Here is a 20645-nt window from a genome sequence, read left to right on the forward strand (position 1 = left end):
ACAATGTGTGCTCTAACATGTTGTGTAAACGACGACTACGTCTGATGATTTGCCTCCTATAGCACATGTAACCTGTATATAGCGTGCGAGTCCACACGCATGTCCATTTTCATTGTTCACTCTCGCATCTCACGTAAGCTATATTGGGGCGTTCCATGTCAAGTGTACACATTTTTCAGCGAAATTGTGACACGTCGTCTCAGATTTCACTCTTTTTTTTGTGCAAGTGTTTGTATCAACGGTAAAACATTATCTGTCAATTTTCAGACCCATCGGGGCTCATTTTAGGGGCCCCCCAAATTTGGGTGCCCCCAGCTGCCCCACAGTCTTCCAGAGGCCATATCACAGGTTGTGGTCCGATTTGGATGATCTTGGTATCAAAATGCTCGTAAAAGCGAGATCTTTCGAATCGCGTAAAGTAAAATCACTCAAACGGTAATTCAAAAAGTTATAGTTTGGGTCGCCCTTTAACCTTGGGCCCCCACCTCCCAGCCAAACCGATTATCCCGATTTTATTCGTGTGAGAATACCCCTTCATGTACTCCAACACCTCAGTATAAATGAAAATGGGACCTCAATGGGTTCAAGTGTGATGATGGTTTTATTATTCGGGGACTCGGGTGCTGGACACACAATACGCCACAATACATAGCACAATATTTGAACACAAGATTTCCAATACATTATATCAGTATATTGTACGTAAATATTCCACATGCACATGCAGGAACTGGAAGCGATACTATTATGAGTAAGCGTTTTTCCTTGCATATTATAGTCAAGATTTTTTGCCAACCAATGTTTTATTTGACGGCTGTGTTTCTTTTTTACTGATTGTGTAGGTTCTACCTGTAGCAGTTTTTGGTTCTACGGAAAGAAGTATATCAGAAATGTCTAAAATGCAGTGATCTTCAATGTCAGAAAAAAGAAACTATTTGCGGGCCCGTTTGGATGAAGAAAATTCACTTTCACTTCATGAGTGTCCTGAAAGGCTTCCATGATGCAGGCAAGCCACCATTTTCCATCATAGTGCACTGTGACATAACCTGAGAGTTTCCCATTAAAAGTTGGTGTCGATTTTGAAATAGCTGACTCGATACAGTGTTCCTCGCTCAGGCTGAATTAGCGTACTTGAAGAGCAGTTTCAGAAATAGGGATGAAAGCAGGAAGTTTTTGAGTTCCAGCTATGGTTTTGGCCGTTTTTAACCTTTCTTCCAGAATTCGTTCTTCTCCTCATACGCCTCTTGGATCCCGTAACCGAACTTCATTTCATTCAAACCATTTTCAGCAAAGGCGAAAAGATCTTTTGGAGAAATAATTTGACTGTCGTAAGGTCTACGCAGGCCCTCACGTGTTGCTTCTCGTTTGACTGTACCTCCCACGCCATCTGAAGGGCCCTTGTCATGACTTGTGGCAAAAAATGCCATTCTGCATCAATACCATACTCTGATTTGTGACGACATATGTTCATGAAGGCTTTGCAAGTCTTGTATTGGCCAGCGCAACCGTCTGAGAAATAATAAAGTTTCTTTACATTTCCAAAGCTAGATTTCAATTGTTCAATGAGCATTCTTTGGAAGAGGTGGACTGAGACTACGTCGTGAGTATTGCATTCTGATATAATCGTGAACGAATCGTGGTTTAATTTGCCATCGTCCGATTTGAAATAGTAAACCCAGGGGTGAATTGTTGCTTGAGAGCAGTTCCAATGGAATCCTTGGGCCGCATCCTGTACGACAAACGAATAGTTCTCTTAGAAGTCTCCAATAATGACAAAGTTTTTTTTCACCTTTGAAGAAAATTTCATCAACATATTTGACACATTGCGAAGATCTTTTCGTTGTTTCTTTTTATGGCAGCTGAACGGATTACAACAGTATTTTCGGAACTCCTTTCGATCTTCAGTCGCCATGCTTACTGCTAAATATGCAAAAACTGAGAAGAGCTCATTTATAACTTAATTTGATGATGGTTATACAAAAAATGTACACTTAAAAATCAATAGACACAATAGGCAGAATAATTTTTCGCAAATGATGCAATACTATATATATTGTTGCGGATTCGCGCCCGCCGGCGTGCGAACGGCCACGTAACTCGAATCGCGGCACGTCGCCCACCGGACGGACAATCCAGTCGTGACCCTCTCGGACTAACGCCGGGAACCAGTCATGGGTGGACCTTTCGGTCTCACCGCGATCGTGCCAATCGGCCCCCGCGTGGGATAGGGTTGCTCGCCAAATTCGACCTACCTAAGCACCCACACGGAGGGTAGACCGGGCGATCGCACCTCGCCGCAGGTCGACTTCGGACACGGGCCACTTAAGCGACCCGTTCCGTACTATCGGGATAACCGAGCGGTGTTATTCGTCGGCCTCGACGGTTCGATTAATTATCGGGCGTCTTAGCCCACGACCAACCCTTTACGTGAAGCAAGATGGGGATTCAATGAAAGAAATGACGAAGCGAAGCGGGAAAACAGTTCAACAATAAGCACATTTATTTCGCGATGAACGGAAAGCACACATATACAATTCCACCAAAAGCACATGTAAAAGAAGAAGACAATGCAATATTACACAAAAAGCAAATGCAACAATGCAGATCTATCCGACTACCGGGCACACGGCAACACTTATACAATTTTACTTCACAGACGGCGCCGACAACACACATTCCCAAAGCAAAAGAAAAGAGAACCACCCTCCAGGATGAGGGGGGTAGGCGGGCCTGGGGCCGAGACCGTGTCGGGCCTACCCGTCTGATGATGAGACGCGGAGCGGCGGTGGTGCCTCAACTCCGCGGGCCTCACGGACAGTGTCTGGTAGGGGGTGGGAAAAGGGGCCCCCTTTGTCGCACTATCTCAGCGCGGGGGGAAACAGGAGGGGGTTGCTGATGCTCGGGGAAAGGAGGATATAACCCTGTCTCGGGTCCCGCGGAGAGCGTCTCCTCCTCCACCTCGGTCGCGTTGCTGGCCTCTCCCTGTGCCGCTCCCGGCACCGACGCGAGCACCCCCTCGTCTGCCTTCGCCGCCGTCACCTCTCCACAGCTCCGTCCTCTTCACTCCGACTAGTACCACTTCTTTCCAGCTCCACCGACGACTCTCTTGAATTCCGCACACTCAACTCTCAACTTCCAACTGAACTCCTACTCAACTTCCAACTGAACTCCTACTTATATAAGCCCCGTGGCTTCGCTCTTTTACCCTTGACCCTCTGCCTCCGACCCTTCACCTCTCTTGCTGGCTCCCCATTGGCCCGAGGAAAAGTGGGCGTGAATGCTTTTTGATCCATGAATTTGCATATAGCGACCGCCCTCCAACGCCCTGGAGGCGGGGCCAAACCGCCCCTCGCTCACCGATTGGACGGAACAAAAGTGGGCGTGAGTCGTTTTTGATCCGTTTTTCTGCGGAAAGTCCGTGATGTTTTTGAACACGCTGCTCGGTGCGCGCCCCGCACGAGTCCAGCATCGGTGCCCACGAGTGGCGCGAGATGACGGTGATGCGATGGTGGCGAGTTGTGACGGTAAAGGTCGTGGCGGTTGTGGTGAAGCGGCATTCTGGTTGGTGGTTGTTGTTAAGCGGCGTTGTGGTTGGTGGTTGTTGTGATGGCTGTTGAGACGTGGTTGGTGGTGGTAATAATGGCGGCTGGTCCAAAATAAAGATAGTAAAAGAAAAACGGCTATCCTGAAGAGTCGCAGCCCTCATGAATGACATTTATTCCCTCTAGACAACGGGTTTGGGCCTAACTACACATATACTTACAGAGATATCTCACCTAAGGGACCTGAATGGTGGTTTGTGAATTTCGTCAACCACAACCCTACCCCCTCCCCTTTTTACAGACTCGTCCCGAGTCGTCAAATTTTCGTGTGCCATCATGTGTAGTTTTCCCCTAGTACATTTTACCTACGGATCCCTGAGTGCGACATTCATGGTATTCGTGTCCCCAAAATAAATAACCTGAGGGCTGCGTAACTACCCAAACAAACTCACTCACACGGACGACTTAAATAAAATTGCCGGTGCTAAGACAAACATGCCGGGGGCGCACTCATATTTACAGTACATCTTAACCTTAACTTACAAATTTTACACTAAACCATGGCCCAGGATCAATGAACTCTGCAAAAAGAAAGCAGTTAGCAGGGAGCCAGGCTGCTCGCATGCAGTCTCTGACTCAAAACAATGCAGGTGACAGGGAACCTGGCCGGCTGCTCACACGCAGTCCAAGGCCTTCCCTTTTGAACTGAACGCAGTGAACCACAACGGTGCATGGGCTGCACAAACGTAGTCTCCGTGCCAGCTCAAGTGGCACACGCAATGAGCACAACGAATGGATGGATGAATGGTTTGAACTGAACGCAAACACGGTGCACGGGCCGCCACTGCAGGCCCGTGTTGTAGCTGCCAACAGGGCAGTTCTTGCAGCTTGCAAACTGTTGCCTTGATCCTGGCGCACATGGCAATGAACAGGGGGGGGCAACGCAAAATTGAACGGGGGCTGATGAACAGGGGCAGTGGACATGGCATGGCAAAGGCAGCAGGCAAACACAGCCCGCAGAAGAAGGCCGCTGCAGGCAAACACAGCCCGCAGAAGAAGGCCACTGCAGGCAAACACAGCCGGCAGACGAACTGGCCGGCACAGGCCTTGAAGAAAAACAGCCAGCCGGCAGATGAAGTGAGCCGGCACAGGCCTTGCAGCAACACAGCCAGCAGATGAAGTGGCCGGCACAGGCCTTGCAGCAAAACACGGCCAGCCAATTGCACAGGCCTTGCAGCGAAACAACAGCCAGCAGATAAAGCTGGCCAGCCTTTGCCGTTCAGTGGAGGTTGGTGGAGGGAGTGCGGTGGTGCTGGCCACTCAGAAGGCGGGCTCGGACCTACCTACCTGTCTCCCTCCCAACCTATCGCCTTTGCCTGTCACTGTCTATACCCACTCCCTTAATTTGTCAAACCCCAATTTAGCCCCAACTTTTTTTTTTCTTACTTCCCCACTATAAATCGTCCCCTAACCCCCTTTATCGTCTTTGTTCGGCTAACCTATCCTGTCACCGAGCCTACTCCCAACCCCTACGTTCCCTTCCCGGAGGGGAATAAGGGAGAGCTAACGTCCTGTGTCGAGGCCCAACGAAGCCTCAGAATGGCCTCCCCAGAGTTCAGCGATCTAACCCAAAGTGGGTCCAGCGGCCCACAACGAGAGCGAGGGGATGGATGGTGCGGAGGGGTACACTTCCTATCTACCCTAACCATTTAACTGTTAAACTACCCCGGGGCTTTCAACAAGCGCCTCTCGCTTAAACTATTGGTTCTAACAACCCAGATTCCCGTCGCCTGTGTTGGTGTCCTTACAATTTCGGGCCTCGCCCCCCAATTTTCTCTCCGTGCCCTCACACGGTCTCATGGCTGGGACACGTGGCTCCCTTTGGCAGGCACGACCCTCTGCCGATTCTCCGACGATGGCACCCCCAGGCACTACACTGCCCCCGAGCCTACCAGCTCCCTAACACCGGGGAGTGCCCCCCATGGCACCTCCCCTGAAACGCACATGTGGCAGGCTGGCTTCCCAGGCCCCTTTCCGAGGGTCACCCGTGCCCACAACACTGCCCACGCGGCTAATGGCGCCCCGGGCCCCCGCACCAAGCAGGCACACCCGTGCCCACTACGCTATCCCGGCCCCCCATGGGCCCTTGGCCTACCACGGCCGACTAGCCTGGTGCCCGGGGTACCCACTCAGCGATACTCACCTTTCGCAGCCACGCTCCCAGCCCGTCAACAGGGCTCCTGCACCCCTCCAAATGGGTTTCGAGCCTACATTCCCACCAACAGCAAAACGACCTCCATTTTTGTTAATTTGACTAACCCAGCTAACTCACTCTGCACTGACCCCCGGGGGTCCCTTGGGCGGGAGTCACTCCTCCCCCCAATCACTCATCGCACCATGCATTCCAGACTCGCTCCATTAACACAGACCCGCTGGCCTCACTCACTCATCATGTACTCACCTCACAACTCTTCAACACACACACCGCTGAACTCTGCCATCCTTCTATCTGCATCCCCTAACTAACTCGTGCTCCCACGTCGTCCCTTAAACTACAGCACGTTCCATTTAACCTCCGTAGCTAAGCTACGTCCCCACTACACATCCACAAGTCTGTCACTGTCTCCAAATAAATCATTTTATTTCCCAACCTAAAGCTCACTAAATCCCTCTAACTCATCCATTCCACGGACTCCATGAGGACTTACCCCTGCCCCATGAAGTCGGTCTAGCTAAGCTAACCCTTCCCCCTAACTAGTTTCCATCCTGTGCCCTGGTAAGGGGGTCTTCCACCCCTTGCCCAGGAATCCTGTGCACCCGAAAGTGAGGCTTGCTTTTTTTTTTTTTTCTTTTTTTTTTTTTTTTTCCTTTACATGCGCAGCACCAGCGCGGAAACTCACAGCTCGCGCACTTTACACCTGCCCGTGACGTCATGCAGCTGCACGTGTACCTCGTCCCTCCTTGGACGGTACCATCTGGCAGGTATACCCCTCCTGCCGGATTCCAACCCCACGTGCAGCCATGACGTCACCGTGCGCATAAAAAAAACACAAGCCCCACGTCTCGAGGGGTTCCCCACGCGAACACATGTGCTTTTCCCGTTGGAGCTTAACACACACGATCGCGTGGAGAACCCGACCGGTCCAAATCCGTTATCCTGCCTAAACTTTGTCCGTCGCGGGATCGGCAACATTCACCGCGCTCGTTTCCGGACCGGGACTTCACTCTCGCAAGCGAGCACGTGGGGGTCTCGTGCGTTGCACAGCACGGACCTCGTGCTCACTGCTGGGTGAACCCGGCACGGTCCCCGAAACAACTACAGCCGCTACTCGGCTTTCTTTCTTCTGTCGCCGTCGTCGCCTCCATTCCACACACGCACTCCCGCGTGTTACGACGCTCACACACCTCACCATTACATTCACACCGGGAGACGCGGCTGCGTGCTCCCGCATGCCAACCGACATCTCCCTCACATACCGCTCTCTCACACACACGGTCTCCCTTGCACTCGGCCGTTCACTCACGCGTGCCTCACTACTCACACAAACCATACTACTCACACACGCGGGGGCACTCATCCGCGGTGCCTCATCCACACACCGTGCCTCACTCATACACGCGGGGGCACTCAACCGCGGTGCCTCATCCACACTGGCCGTTTCATCCACACACACGGCCTCACTCACACACGGTGCCTCACCCACACACGCGGGGGAACTCACCCACGGTGCCTCACTCACACACACGGCGACACTCACACACGGTTCCTCACTCATACACCGTGCCTCACTCACACACGCGGGGGCACTCAACCGCGGTGTTTCATCCACACACTGTGCCTCACACACGCGGGGGCACTCACCCGCGGTGCCTCATCCACACTGGCCGTTTCATCCACACACACGGCCTCTTCCACACACGGTGCCTCATCCACACACGGCGTGCTGGGAAGCACGTACTCTGGCACCATCGCCACCACACCACTCACACACGGGGTCGCTTCCACACACGGGGACGCACTCACACCTTGCACCACACACACCGGGACAACCACACTGGGGATTCGTGTCCCCACAAGAGTCTCCGGGGCCTCTATACCCCCCAAGCTCTCCGTGCACCTGTCCACAGCACTCCTCCCCTCGACCTCACAAAGCACGACCGAACCCACCTGGTCGTGACTCGCCTCAAGGGGGCATACTCCCTCCCCTCGTTCCTGGAGTCTGCTATCCCGCTGCTCGCACCGGGTCCCTACACGCTCCGCGAGCTCAACCTCATCGTCCTCCACTACCTCTGTGTGTGTGTGTGTGCGTCTCTAAACCCGTCATTATCATGCAGTCTCTCCTCTATTTTTTCTGTCTCCCGTGTCTCTATACATTTTCTCTCCTGGTTCCTTTTTTCTGTCTCTTCCTGGTTCCTTTTCCTTTCCCATCTGAGTCGTTCTTTCTCTCTGAGCCCCATTAGCTGTTCGTTCTCCCTCCGTTTTAGTTGTTCAATTTCACACTCGTATAGTTGTTGTTTTCTCTCCCACTGTTCCTCCTGCTCTTTGTTTTCCAATCTCATCGTTTCTTTCAATTGGCTCATTTCCTTCTTGTGTTTCATTCGCTGTTCTCTCACTACTCTTCCTCGTTTCCTCTCCTGTCCTTCCTTCTCCAGTTTCATGGTTTGCTTCATTTGGTTAATCTCCTTTTTGTGTTTCATTTGCTGCTGTCTCATTACTCTTCCTCGTTTCCTCTCCTGTCCTTCCTTCTCCAGTTTCATGGTTTTCTTCATTGGGTTAATCTCCTGTTTGTGTTTCATTCGCTGTTCTTTGTCTATCTCCTCGTACTCCAGCCTCAGCTTTTCTTTCAATTGGTCAACCTCAGATTCATGTTCTTTTTGTTTTCTATTCCATTGTTCCTCTCGTTCTTCCCTCTCCAATCTCGTGTCCTTCAATCTCCTGATTTCTCCTTCCTGCTTCATTCCTTGCTCCTTTACTTTCTCCTCGTATTCAAACCTATTTTTTTCCTTTTGTCGTTCAGTTTCAAATTCATACTCTTTCAGTTTTCTATTCCACTGTCTTTCTTGTTCCTCCTTCTGCAATCTCGTCATTTCTTTCAACTGACTGATTTCTTTCTCCTGTCTCATTCGTTCTTCCTTCATTACTCTTTCTTGTTCCTCATTCTTTAGTCTGGCCTTCGCTTCCAGCTGTTCGATCTGTACAGTGTGGTTTCTTAAAGTTTCATTTTCCGTTCTCTTCCTTTCCTCTTTTAACACTCTCAGTTCGTTTTGTAGTTCCCTCTCTTTGTTTTGGTGTTTCTGTAACTCAGAAACTTTCTTTTCCAATTCCTTTCTCATCTCCGCACACTCAGACTTTGCTTTGGCTTCTAACTGTTCTTCCGGCTTGCGCTTGTGGTTTTCTACCCGTCTTCCCAGTTCCTCTGTCTCCGTTTTTCCCTCCAGTCCCAGCTTATCAACTCTCTTCGTCATGTCTTGAAGTCTTTTCTCACACTCCACCGTTTCGACCTTCAATCCCTCCTCCGTCTCCTCCTGGCTTTCTTTTAATTTTTCTAATACCTTCTTTACCTCGTGTCTCGTCTTACACGTCTCCCGAATTATTTTCTCGCCCGCCCCGACCGCGGGCCTGACAGCCGTTGCACTCCCCCCCCAGCTCGTTCGTCCCAGCACGTGGCAGCGCCATTTTCTCGCCCGTGGTCCGCGTTTCGCTCCTCGCCATTGCCATAATGCCTGCCTGCAGGCCTATGCCCATGCTCTGCATCTCACCCCGCATTTCTTTCATTTGGTTTTTCGCTTCGAGTACGTTTCCATCCATTTTTTTTATTTTCCATTTGTTGCGTATTTCTCTTCATTTCGTTGTTCCTTTCTTTCATTTCGTCAATTATGCTCTGCGCGAGTTCCATAACCTGCCGCATTGTCACCTGCCCTGGCCACTCCCACTGACTACATTTAGTGGTGGAGTTATAATAAAAAAACCGACCAGATGAACGGCATCGATGCCTTTCCCAACCTTCTGGTACGGGTTTCTCTTGCACGGTGATCTCGTCCTGAGCCATGGATTCTACATTACTATTACTCATACCTAATCCACCCGGCACCCGCTCGCCTTGAGACGCCATCTTGCTTCTCTTAAAGGGTTAATTTAGCTCGCTCGTAATTTGGAGGGAATCGGGGGTCGCTCCTCTCACCCCTGGACCGATTCCCGTGAATTTAATTGGAGACAGGAGAGCCCGTTTTCCCGTTCTCCGATACCAGTGCCGCGAGGAGGGCGATGAGTTTATATCGCACGACCTGACACCAGTGTTGCAGATTCGCGCCCGCCGGCGTGCTGACGGCCACGTAACTCGAATCGCGGCACGTCGCCCACCGGACGGACAATCCAGTCGTGACCCTCTCGGACTAACGCCGGGAACCAGTCACGGGTGGACCTTTCGGTCTCACCGCGATCGTGCCAATCGGCCCCCGCGTGGGATAGGGTTGCTCGCCAAATTCGACCTACCTAAGTACCCACACGGAGGGTAGACCGGGCGATCGCACCTCGCCGCAGGTCGACTTCGGACACGGGCCACTTAAGCGACCCGTTCCGTACTATCGGGATAACCGAGCGGTGTTATTCGTCGGCCTCGACGGTACGATTAATTATCGGGCGTCTTAGCCCACGACCAACCCTTTACGTGAAGCAAGATGGGGATTCAATGAAAGAAATGACGAAGCGAAGCGGGAAAACAGTTCAACAATAAGCACATTTATTTCGCGATGAACGGAAAGCACACATATACAATTCCACCAAAAGCACATGTAAAAGAAGAAGACAATGCAATATTACACAAAAAGCAAATGCAACAATGCAGATCTATCCGACTACCGGGCACACGGCAACACTTATACAATTTTACTTCACAGACGGCGCCGACAACACACATTCCCAAAGCAAAAGAAAAGAGAACCACCCTCCAGGATGAGGGGGGTAGGTGGGCCTGGGGCCGAGACCGTGTCGGGCCTACCCGTCTGATGATGAGACGCGGAGCGGCGGTGGTGCCTCAACTCCGCGGGCCTCGCGGACAGTGTCTGGTAGGGGTGGGAAAAGGGGCCCCCTTTGTCGCACTATCTCAGCGCGGGGGGAAACAGGAGGGGGTTGCTGATGCTCGGGGAAAGGAGGATATAACCCTGTCTCGGGTCCCGCGGCGAGCGTCTCCTCCTCCACCTCGGTCGCGTTGCTGGCCTCTCCCTGTGCCGCTCCCGGCACCGACGCGAGCACCCCCTCGTCCGCCTTCGCCGCCGTCACCTCTCCACAGCTCCGTCCTCTTCACTCCGACTAGTACCACTTCTTTCCAGCTCCACCGACGACTCTCTTGAATTCCGCACACTCAACTCTCAACTTCCAACTGAACTCTTACTCAACTTCCAACTGAACTCCTACTTATATAAGCCCCGTGGCTTCGCTCTTTTACCCTTGACCCTCTGCCTCCGACCCTTCACCTCTCTTGCTGGCTCCGCATTGGCCCGAGGAAAAGTGGGCGTGAATGCTTTTTGATCCATGAATTTGCATATAGCGAACGCCCTGGAGGTGGGGCCAAACCGCCCCTCGCTCACCGATTGGACGGAACAAAAGTGGGCGTGAGTCGTTTTTGATCCGTTTTTCTGCGGAAAGTCCGTGATGTTTTTGAACACGCTGCTCGGTGCGCGCCCCGCACGAGTCCAGCATCGGTGCCCACGAGTGGCGCGAGATGACGGTGATGCGATGGTGGCGAGTTGTGACGGTAAAGGTCGTGGCGGTTGTGGTGAAGCGGCATTCTGGTTGGTGGTTGTTGTTGTGAAGCGGCGTTGTGGTTGGTGGTTGTTGTTGTGATGGCTGTTGAGACGTGGTTGGTGGTGGTAATAATGGCGGCTGGTCCAAAATAAAGATAGTAAAAGAAAAACGGCTATCCTGAAGAGTCGCAGCCCTCATGAATGACATTTATTCCCTCTAGACAACGGGTTTGGGCCTAACTACACATATACTTACAGAGATATCTCATCTAAGGGACCTGAATGGTGGTTTGTGAATTTCGTCAACCACAACAATATATATCTTGTGATGGCTGTGGAAATTTGCAATACACCAGAAAGTTCCTCAGGTTAGATATATTGATAAGTTCATGTGTAGTTAGTCCACACCCGTTGTTTAGAGGGAATATGTGTGATTCATCTGGGCTGTGACGCTTTGAGTTAGCCATTTTTCTTTACCTGTCGTTATTTTGGAGCAACCATGCCATCTCAACAACCACGCCATCTCAACAACCACGCCATCCACACCACAACGCCACTAAAGGAGCAACGAAACCAGCCGCACCCCAATTTCTCCTCCGTTAAACAAGTTTGATGGTTTTAAACCAGCCCCACCCCAATTTCTCCTCCGGTAAACAAGTTTGACGGTTGGAAACCAACTCCCACCCCAATTTCTCTGGAATGTTCCTCCACCCACCCACACGCTGCGAAGGGCGGGGCAGGCGCAGGAGAAATAAAAGGGCAAGAGGAGCGCCTGGAAAAAAAAGCGCGGATAGCAGACACTTGGGGCAGTCGTGTGGAAGTCTTGGTCGTCGTGGTCTTGGTCCAAGTCTGTCATGGTCCAAGTCTTCGTTGTAGACAGACTTGGGGCAGTCGGGTGGAAGTCTTGTCCTAGTGGTCGTGGGGAGAAGGAGTCACGACCTACCCACCGTTGCAAGGCCTGATATCAGGCGCGGCTGTCCTAGTGGCCGTGGGGAGAAGGCGTCACGACCTGCCCACCGTTGCAAGGCCCGAGATCAGGCGCGGCTACGCTAGTTGCTGTGGGGACGAGACATCGCGACCTGCCCACCGTCGCACCACGAGGGTGCGGGTAAGACCCTTCGGTCTCGTGGGCCTTTTCGGTCATCCACGGCCCACGACCATAAAGGTCTACGGACCCCGTCTACTCCCTTGCCTGCGAGGGAGGTCTTTCTTTGTTTTTGTATGCATGCTGTGGCGCAGTGTCCTGCCAAGTAGAAACTGTGTAAGTGCTTGTAAATAATAATTATAGTCGGTTGTATTGCTTTTGCATTCTATTTGTTGCTTGTATATTGCATGATTCCTTGCTTGTGTTGTATGTGCAATATGTGCTTTGTAATAAATGTGCTTGTGTGAAATGTATCCCGTTCATCGTCTCTTTCCCCATTGAAAGTGCCATCTTGCATCACGTAAGGGATTGGTAGTGGGTTTAGACAACCAGTAAATAATCTGAACCGTCGAGGTCGGCGATAACTCCGCTCGGTTATCCCTGCAGCACGAAACGAGCCGCTTAAGCAGTTCGTGTCCGGAGTCGACCTGCGGCGTGGTACAACTCCTCGGTACGCTACCCGCGTGGGTACTTAGGTCTATCGACATTCGGCGATTCACCCTATTTCGGGCGGGTAGAATGCGGACTGGGTTGTGGTGAGGTTAGACCCCCACCCGTGGCTAGCTACTTGGCGGTAGTTCCAAGAGGGTGACGACTGAATTGTCCGTTCCGGTGGGCGACGCGTCGCGATTTGAGTTACGTGGCCGATCGCACACCGGGCGGGCGAAATTCGTAACATTGGTGTACAGGAGTATGGGGTTCAAATCCACCTCGGTCTCCAACTAAATTTACGGGGATCGGACCAGGGGTGTGCGAAGCAACCCCCCCTCCCCCGTTCCCCCCAAATTATGAGCGAGCCAAATTTAATCCCTTCCGAGAAATAAGATGGAGTTTCAAGGCGAGCAGGTGCCGGGGGTAGATATGTGTAGTAATGTAGAATCCATGGCCCAGGATGGTTCTTTTTATAACTCCACCGCTAATTAAAATCCATGGGGGAGCTCACCCTCATATTCTGAGCACGGACTTTGCCGGCAAACGGAGTCACAAGATGGCGGCGTGGCCGCACTTCAGCGTGGCACGAGGCGTGAGCGGGCCGCTATTAATGGCGCTACGAACGGCACGACACGAGGCGAGTGCTCCCAACAACTGTTTCAAACCACGGGGTCATGGCAGGCGAGGCAGGGCGATGGCAGTACATTGCAGATTGAATTGGACGAGGCACAGGAACGAATTCGGGGGTTGGAAAAGGACTTAACCAACGCAGACTGGGTTCATGAGGATTATGTGCACACGGAAGCACAACGATTGGCCGATGCACAGGAACTGGAAGAGGACTTGGCCAGCACAGTCGAGAAGCTACATAAGGAAACGACGTTAGTACATTGGTTGCGTGGGTTTTTGCTACAAAAGGCGAGTAAACAGAATAAAAGGAAAGAGGAAGAGCAAATTGGTATCTCCCAGGATAGAAACAGCTTAGAGGAAGAATGGAAAACCGAGCTCGAAAAGAAACAAGAGGAGCACGATTTGGAAGTAAAACTACTAATGGAAAAAAATATCGGAGGGGGCAAAGTGGTTCAAAGAACTAGAGGGGAGAGTGAGGGAAATACAGTTGGAAGATAAAAAATGTGAACACTATTTGGAGTTGGAACAATTGAAGGAAGAGATAAGAACAGGCAATCAGGAAAGAGAAAGCCTAGAACGGAAGATAAAAAAAGAGGAGAGGGACAGCTGGAGGAAAGGACAGAGGAATCGCTGGAAAAGTCAGAACAGTTCGAAGAACTGCAGGGAGAAATGAGGGAGGAAGGAGAAAGGAAAACAAAGCTAGAAAAGGAAAAACGCAAACAAGATGGGGAATTGGAACTACTGAAGCGAGAGGTAAGGGCAAGCCAGTTTTAAAGAGAAATCCTGGAAGGGGAGATAAGAATGGGAAAGGAATGGCAGAGAAAACTAAAGGAATACAGCAAAAAAAGGGACGAATTGAGGAGGGAAGCGGTGGAAAGAAGGGATGAAATGAGTGAAGAAGCATGCAAATTGAGGGAGGAATTAGAAAAAAAAACTTCTGAGATCCTTCAACACGAAAACAAAGAAAGAGGATTACAAAATGAACTGAAGATGTTAAAAGAGGAACGGAAGAGAACGGAAAATGAAATGTTGAGGAACCACACTGTACAGATCAAACAGTTTGAAGCCAAAGCAAGGTTGGAGTATGAGGAGAAAGTGAAGGAGCAAGGAATGAGACAGGAGAAAGAAATCAGCCAATTGAAGGAAATAACGAGATTGCAGAATGAGGAACAAGAAAGAGTACTGAAAGAACAAGGAATGAGACAGGAGAAAGAAATCGGTCTATTCTAGGAAATAACGAGATTGCAGAATGATGAACAAGAGAGACAGTGGAATAAAAAACAAAAAGAGTATGAACTTGAAACTGAACGACAAAAGGAAAAAAAACAGGTTGGAGTGTGTGGAGATGAGAAAGGAATTTGAAAAGAAAGCTTCTGAGTTACAGAAACACGAAGACAAAGAAAGGGAACTACAAAACGAGTTGAGGATGATGAGAGAAGAACAACTGAAGCAGGAAGGAGAAATCAGGCGATTGAAGGACACAACAAGATTGGAGAGGGAAGAACGAGAGGCACAATGGGATAGAAAACAAAAAGAACATGAAGCCGAGGTTGACCAATTGGAAGAAAAGGCAAGGCTGGAGTGCGAGGAGATAGACAAAGAACAGCGAATGAAACACAAAAGGGAAATTAACCAAATTAAGAAAACCACAAAACTGGAGAAGGAAGGACAGGAGAGGAAACAAAGAAGAGTAATGAGAGAGCAGCAAATGAAACACAGGAAGGAAATGAGCCAATTGAAAGAAACGATGAGATTGGAGAATGAAGAGCAGGAGAAACTGTGGGGTAGAAAAGAAGAACAATGTGAGTTTGAAATTGAACAACTAAAACAGAGAGCAAGATTGGAGTCAGCGGAGATTGAGGAGCTCCGGAGGGAGAACGAACAGTTAATGGGGCTCAGAGAGGAAGAACGACTCAGATGGGAAGGAAAAAGGAGCCAGAAAGAAACAGAAAATATAGAGGAGAGACTGCACGATAAGGATGGGGTTGAGGACGAACACACACACACACACACACACACACACACACACACACACACACACACACACACACACACACACACACACACACACGGAGGTAGTGGAGGACGATGGGGGCAAGATGGCAGAACGTGTGGGGACCCGGTGCAAGCAGCTGGATAGCCTCCTTCGGGAACGAAGGGAGACGCTGATCTCGACCAGGTGGGTTCGGTCGTGTCAAGCAAGTTAGAGGGGGCGAGTGCTGTGGACAGGTGCACGTGCAGCTTGGGGGTATGGAGGCCCCGGGAGCCCAAGAGGTGACCTTATGTCCCGGTGTGTGTGGTGAAAGGTGTGAGTGCGCCCCCGTGTGTGAGTGGTGTGGTTGCGAGTGTGCCAGAGTGCGTGCCTCCCAGCACTCCGGGTGTGAGTGGAAGCCCGTGTGTGAGTGGTATGGTGTGCGTGAGTGAACGGCCGAGTGCAAGAGAGACCATGTGTGTGAGGGAGATGACTGTGGGCATGCGCGAACATGCAGCCGCGTCTCCCGGTGTGAATGCCATCTCGAGGTGTGTGAGCCTCGTGTGACGAGGGAGCTTGAGCGCGAGAGTGCGACAGACGATGGCGACAGAGGGACAAGGGCCGAGTAGCGGCCGTAGTTGTAATGGGGACAGCGCCGGGTTTGCACGGCGGTGAGCGCGAGGTCCGGGCCATGTAGCACACGAGGCCGCCACATGCGTGCTTGCGGGAGTGAAACCCGGTCCGGAAACGCCAGCGGTGGATGTTGCCGATCCCGCGGACGGACAAAGCGAAGGCTGGATAACGCATTTGGACTGGACGGGTTCTCCACGCGAGCTTGTATGAAGCTCTGACAGGCAAAGCACATGTGTTCGTGTGGGGAAACACGAGGCTTTTTTTTTTTTTTTGATGCGCAGGGTGACGTCATGGCTGCACGTGTGGTTGGAATCCGGCAGGAGGGTGAATCCCTGCCGGATGGTGCCATCCAGGAGGGACGAGGTGCGCGAAGCGCGAACGGCCGCCATGACGTTGCGGGCAAGGTGCGCAGGTTGCGAGTTGCCGTGCTGGTGCTGCGCGAATAGAAAAAAAAGGCAAGCCTCGCTTTGGGTGAACAGGTTTCCTGGGCAAGGGGTGGAAGATCCCCTTAGCCTGGGCACAGGATGGAACTAGTTAGGGGGAAGGGTTAGCTTAGCCAGACCGGCTTCATGGGGCAGGGGTAACTCCTCATGGGGCCCGTGGAATGGATTAGGTAGAGGGATTTTAGGTGAGATTTAGGTTGAAAAAATGGGATATTTCGAGACGGAGACAGACTGTGGATGTGTTGTGGGGATGTAGCTTAGCTACGTAGTGTTAAAAGGAACGTGCTGTAGTGTAAGGGACGACGTGGGAGCACGAGGTAGTTAGGGGATTTAGTGAGCAGAATGGCAGAGTTCAGCGATGGAGTGAAATGGAATGGAAAATGTACATGTTGAGTGAGTGAGGCCAGCGAGCCTGTGTGTATGGAGCGAATGGGGAATGCATGGTGCGATGAGTGATTTGGGGGAGGAGTGATTCCCTCCCAAGGGACCCCAGGGTCAGTGTAGAGTGAGTTAGCTGGGTTAGACAAATTGGAAAATGGAGGTCGTTTTGTTGTTGGTGGGGAAGAAGGCTCGAAACCTGTTTTGGATGGGTGCAAGAGCCCTGTTGACTGGCTGGGAGCGTGGCTACGAACAGTGAGTATTGCTGAGTGGGTACCCCGGGCACTGGGCTAGTCGGCCGTGGTAGGCCAAGGGCCCATGGGGGGCCGGGATAGCGTAGTGGGCACGGGTGCGCCCGCATGATGCGGGGGCCCGGGGCGCCATTGGCCGCGTGGGCAGTCGTGGGCATGGGTGACCCTCGGAAAGGGGCCCGGGAAGCCAGCCTGCCACGTGAGCATTTCAGGGGAGTCGCCATGGAGGGCACTCCCTGGTGTTTAGGGAGCTGGTAGGCTCGGAGGCAGTGTAGTGCCCGGGGGTGCCATTGTCGGGGAATCGGCAGAGGGTAGTTCCTGCCAAGGGAGCCACGCATCCCAGCCGTGAGACCGTGTGAGCGCACGGGAAGAAAATTGGAGGGCATGGCCCGAATTTGCGAGGACACCAACACAGGCGACAGGAATCTTGGTTGTTCGAACCGATAGTTTAAGCGAGAGGCGCTTGTTGAAAGCCCCGGGGTAGTTTTAGAGTTAATGGTTCGGGTAGATAGGAAGTGTACCCTCCGCACCATCCATCCCTTCGCTCTCGTTGTGGGCCGCTGGACCCACTTTGGGTAAAGATCGCTGAACTCCGAGGAGGCCATCCTGAAGCTTGAGTTGGGCCTCGACACAGGACGCTAGCTCACCCTTATTCCCCTCCAGGAAGGGAACGTAGGGGTGGGAGTAGGCTAGGTGACAGGATAGGTTCGCCGAACAAAGACTATAAAGGGGGATTAGGGGACGATTTCTAGTGGGGAAGTAAAGATAAAAATAAAAACAACAAAAAAATAAGTGGGGGCTATATTGGTTTTTGACAAATTAAGAGAGTGGGGAGGTACAGAGACAGACAAAAGGCGATAGGTTGGGAGGGAGATAGTCAGGTAGGTCCGAGCCCGCCTTCTGAGTGGCCAGCACCACCGCACTTCCTCCACCAACCTCCACTGAAAGGCAAAGGCTGGCCAACTTCATCGGCTGGCTGTGTTACTTCAAGGCCTGTGTCGGCCCACTTCATCGGCTGGCTGTTTACTGCAAGGCCTGTGCCGATCGGATCGTCTGACGGCTGTTTTTGCTTCAAGGCCTGTGCCGGTCGGATCATTTGCCGGCTGCGTTTGCTGCAGCGGCCCTGTTTTGCCATGCCTTGCCTGCACACCTTTGCCATCCATGCCTACTGCCCTCGTCATCTTTTGCCCCCGTTCTGTTTTGCATATCCCGCCCCCACCTCCTTGTTCATTGCCATGTGCGCCAGGATCGTCGCGCAGTTTGCGAGGACTGCCCTGTTGGCAGCTACAACACGGGCCTGCGGTGGCGGCCCGTGCACCGTGTTTGCCTCCATCCATCCATCCATCCATTCATTCCTCCATCCATCCATCCATCCGTTGTGTTCATTGTGTGTGACACTTGAGCTGGCACGGAGACTGTGTTTGCGCAGCTCATGCGCCGTTATGTTCACTGCGTCCATGTTAAAAGAGGGAGGCCTTGGACTGCGTGTGTGCAGCCGGCCACATTCCCTGTCACCTGCATTATTGCATGAGCCAGAGACTGCGTGCGAGCAGCCTCCCTCCCTGCTGACTTTTGTTTTTCTCTTTGCAGAGTCCATTGATCCTGGGCCTTGGAATAGTGTAAATTTGTAAGTTGAGGTTAAGATGCACTGTGTATATGAGTGCGCCCCCGGCATCTGAGTCTTAGCGCCGGCAATTTATTTAAGTCGTCTGAATGAGTGGGTTTGTTTAGTTAGTTACTCAGCCCATCGGTTATTTATTTTGGGTACACGAATACACTGAATGTCGTGCTCAGGGATCCGAAGGTAAAACGTATTTGGGGAGAACTACACATGATGGCACACGAAAATTCGACGACTCGGGACGAGTCTGTAAAATGGGAGGGGTAGTGTTACGGCTGTGGAAATTTGCAATACACCAGAAAGGTCCTCAGGTTAGATATATCAATAAGTTCATGTGTAGTTAGTCCACACCCGTTGTTTGGAGGGAATATGTGTGATTCATCTGGGCTGCGTCGCTTTGAGTTAGCCATTTTTCTTTACCTTTCGTTATTTTGGAACAACCACGCCATCTCAACAACCACGCCATCTCAACAACCACGCCATCCACACCACAACACCACGAAAGGAGCAACGAAACCAGCCCCACCCCAATTTCTCCTCTGGTAAACAAGTTTGACGGTTGGAAACCAACTCCCGCCCCAATTTCTCTGGAATGTTCCTCCCTCCACCCACGCGCCGCGAATGGCGGGGCAGGCACAGGAGAAATAAAAGGGCAAGAGGAGCGCCTGGAAAAAAAGCGCGGATAGCAGAGACTTGGGGCAGTCGTGTGGAAGTCTTGGTCGTCGTGGTCTTGGTCCAAGTCTGTTGTGGTCCAAGTCTTCGTCGTAGAGAGATTTGGGGCAGTCGGGTGGAAGTCTTGTCCTAGTGGTCATGGGGAGAAGGCGTCACGACCTGCTCACCTTTGCAAGGCCCGAGATCAGGCGCGGCTACGCTAGTTGCCGTGGGGACGAGACTTCGCGACCTGCCCACCGTCGCACCACGAGGGTGCGGGTAAGACCCTTCGGTCTCGTGGGCCTTTTCGGTCATCCACGTCCATAAAGGTCTACGGACCCCGTCTACCCCCTTGCCTGTGAGGGTGGTCTTTCTTTGTTTTTGTATGCATGCTGTGGTGCCGTGTCCTGCCAAGTAGAAACTGTGTAAGTGCTTGTAAATAATAATTATAGTCGGTCGTATTGCTTTTGCATTCTATTTGTTGCTTATATATTGCATGATTCCTTGCTTGTGTTGTGTGTGCAATATGTGCTTTGTAATAAATGTGCTTGTGTGAAATGTATCCCGTTCGTCGTCTCTTTCCCCATTGAAAGTGCCATCTTGCATCACGTAAGGGATTGGTAGTGGGTTCAGACACCCAGTAAATAATCTGAACCGTCGAGGTCGGCGATAACTCCACTCGGTTATCCCTGCAGCACGGAACGAGCCGCTTAAGCTGTTCGTGTCCGGAGTCGACCTGCGGTGTGGGAGAACTCCTTGGAACGATACCCGCGTGGGTACTTAGGTATATCAACATTCGGCAATTCACCCTATTTCACGCGGGTAGAATGCGGACTGGGTTGCGGTGAGGTTAAACCCCCACCCGTGGCTAGCTCCTTGGCGGTAGTTCCAAGAGGGTCACGATTGAATTGTCCGTTCTGGTGGCCGACACGTCGCGATTTAAGTTACGTGGCCGATCGCATGCCGGGCGGGCGAAATTCGTCACAATATATATAGAATGGTCCAGAGATGATTGTCAATTTCAGACATAAAGTCACCTGCCAGCAGGTGACGTCATTGGAACGATGATGGCAAACATCGCCCAATGTCGAATCAAGAATTAGTGATATGTGGACCCCGAACAATAAAACCATCATCACAATTGAACCCATTGAGATCCCATTTTCATTTATGCTGAGGTGTTGGAGTATATGAAGGGGTATTCT

At 51.6% G+C, this 20645-nt stretch overlaps 1 protein-coding gene across 2 annotated transcripts in view; it reads left to right on the forward strand.

Annotated features, from left to right (window-relative positions):
• Positions 1-20645, forward strand: part of NFXL1 (nuclear transcription factor, X-box binding like 1) — a 105302-nt gene that overhangs the window by 5101 nt on the left and 79556 nt on the right. The gene's annotated exons all lie outside the window — the stretch shown is intronic.

The sequence above is a fragment of the Eptatretus burgeri genome, chromosome 12 (assembly GCF_056783735.1).
Source record: "Eptatretus burgeri isolate ZD-2024b chromosome 12, Ebu_testis_v1, whole genome shotgun sequence".
NCBI lineage: Eukaryota > Metazoa > Chordata > Myxini > Myxiniformes > Myxinidae > Eptatretus > Eptatretus burgeri.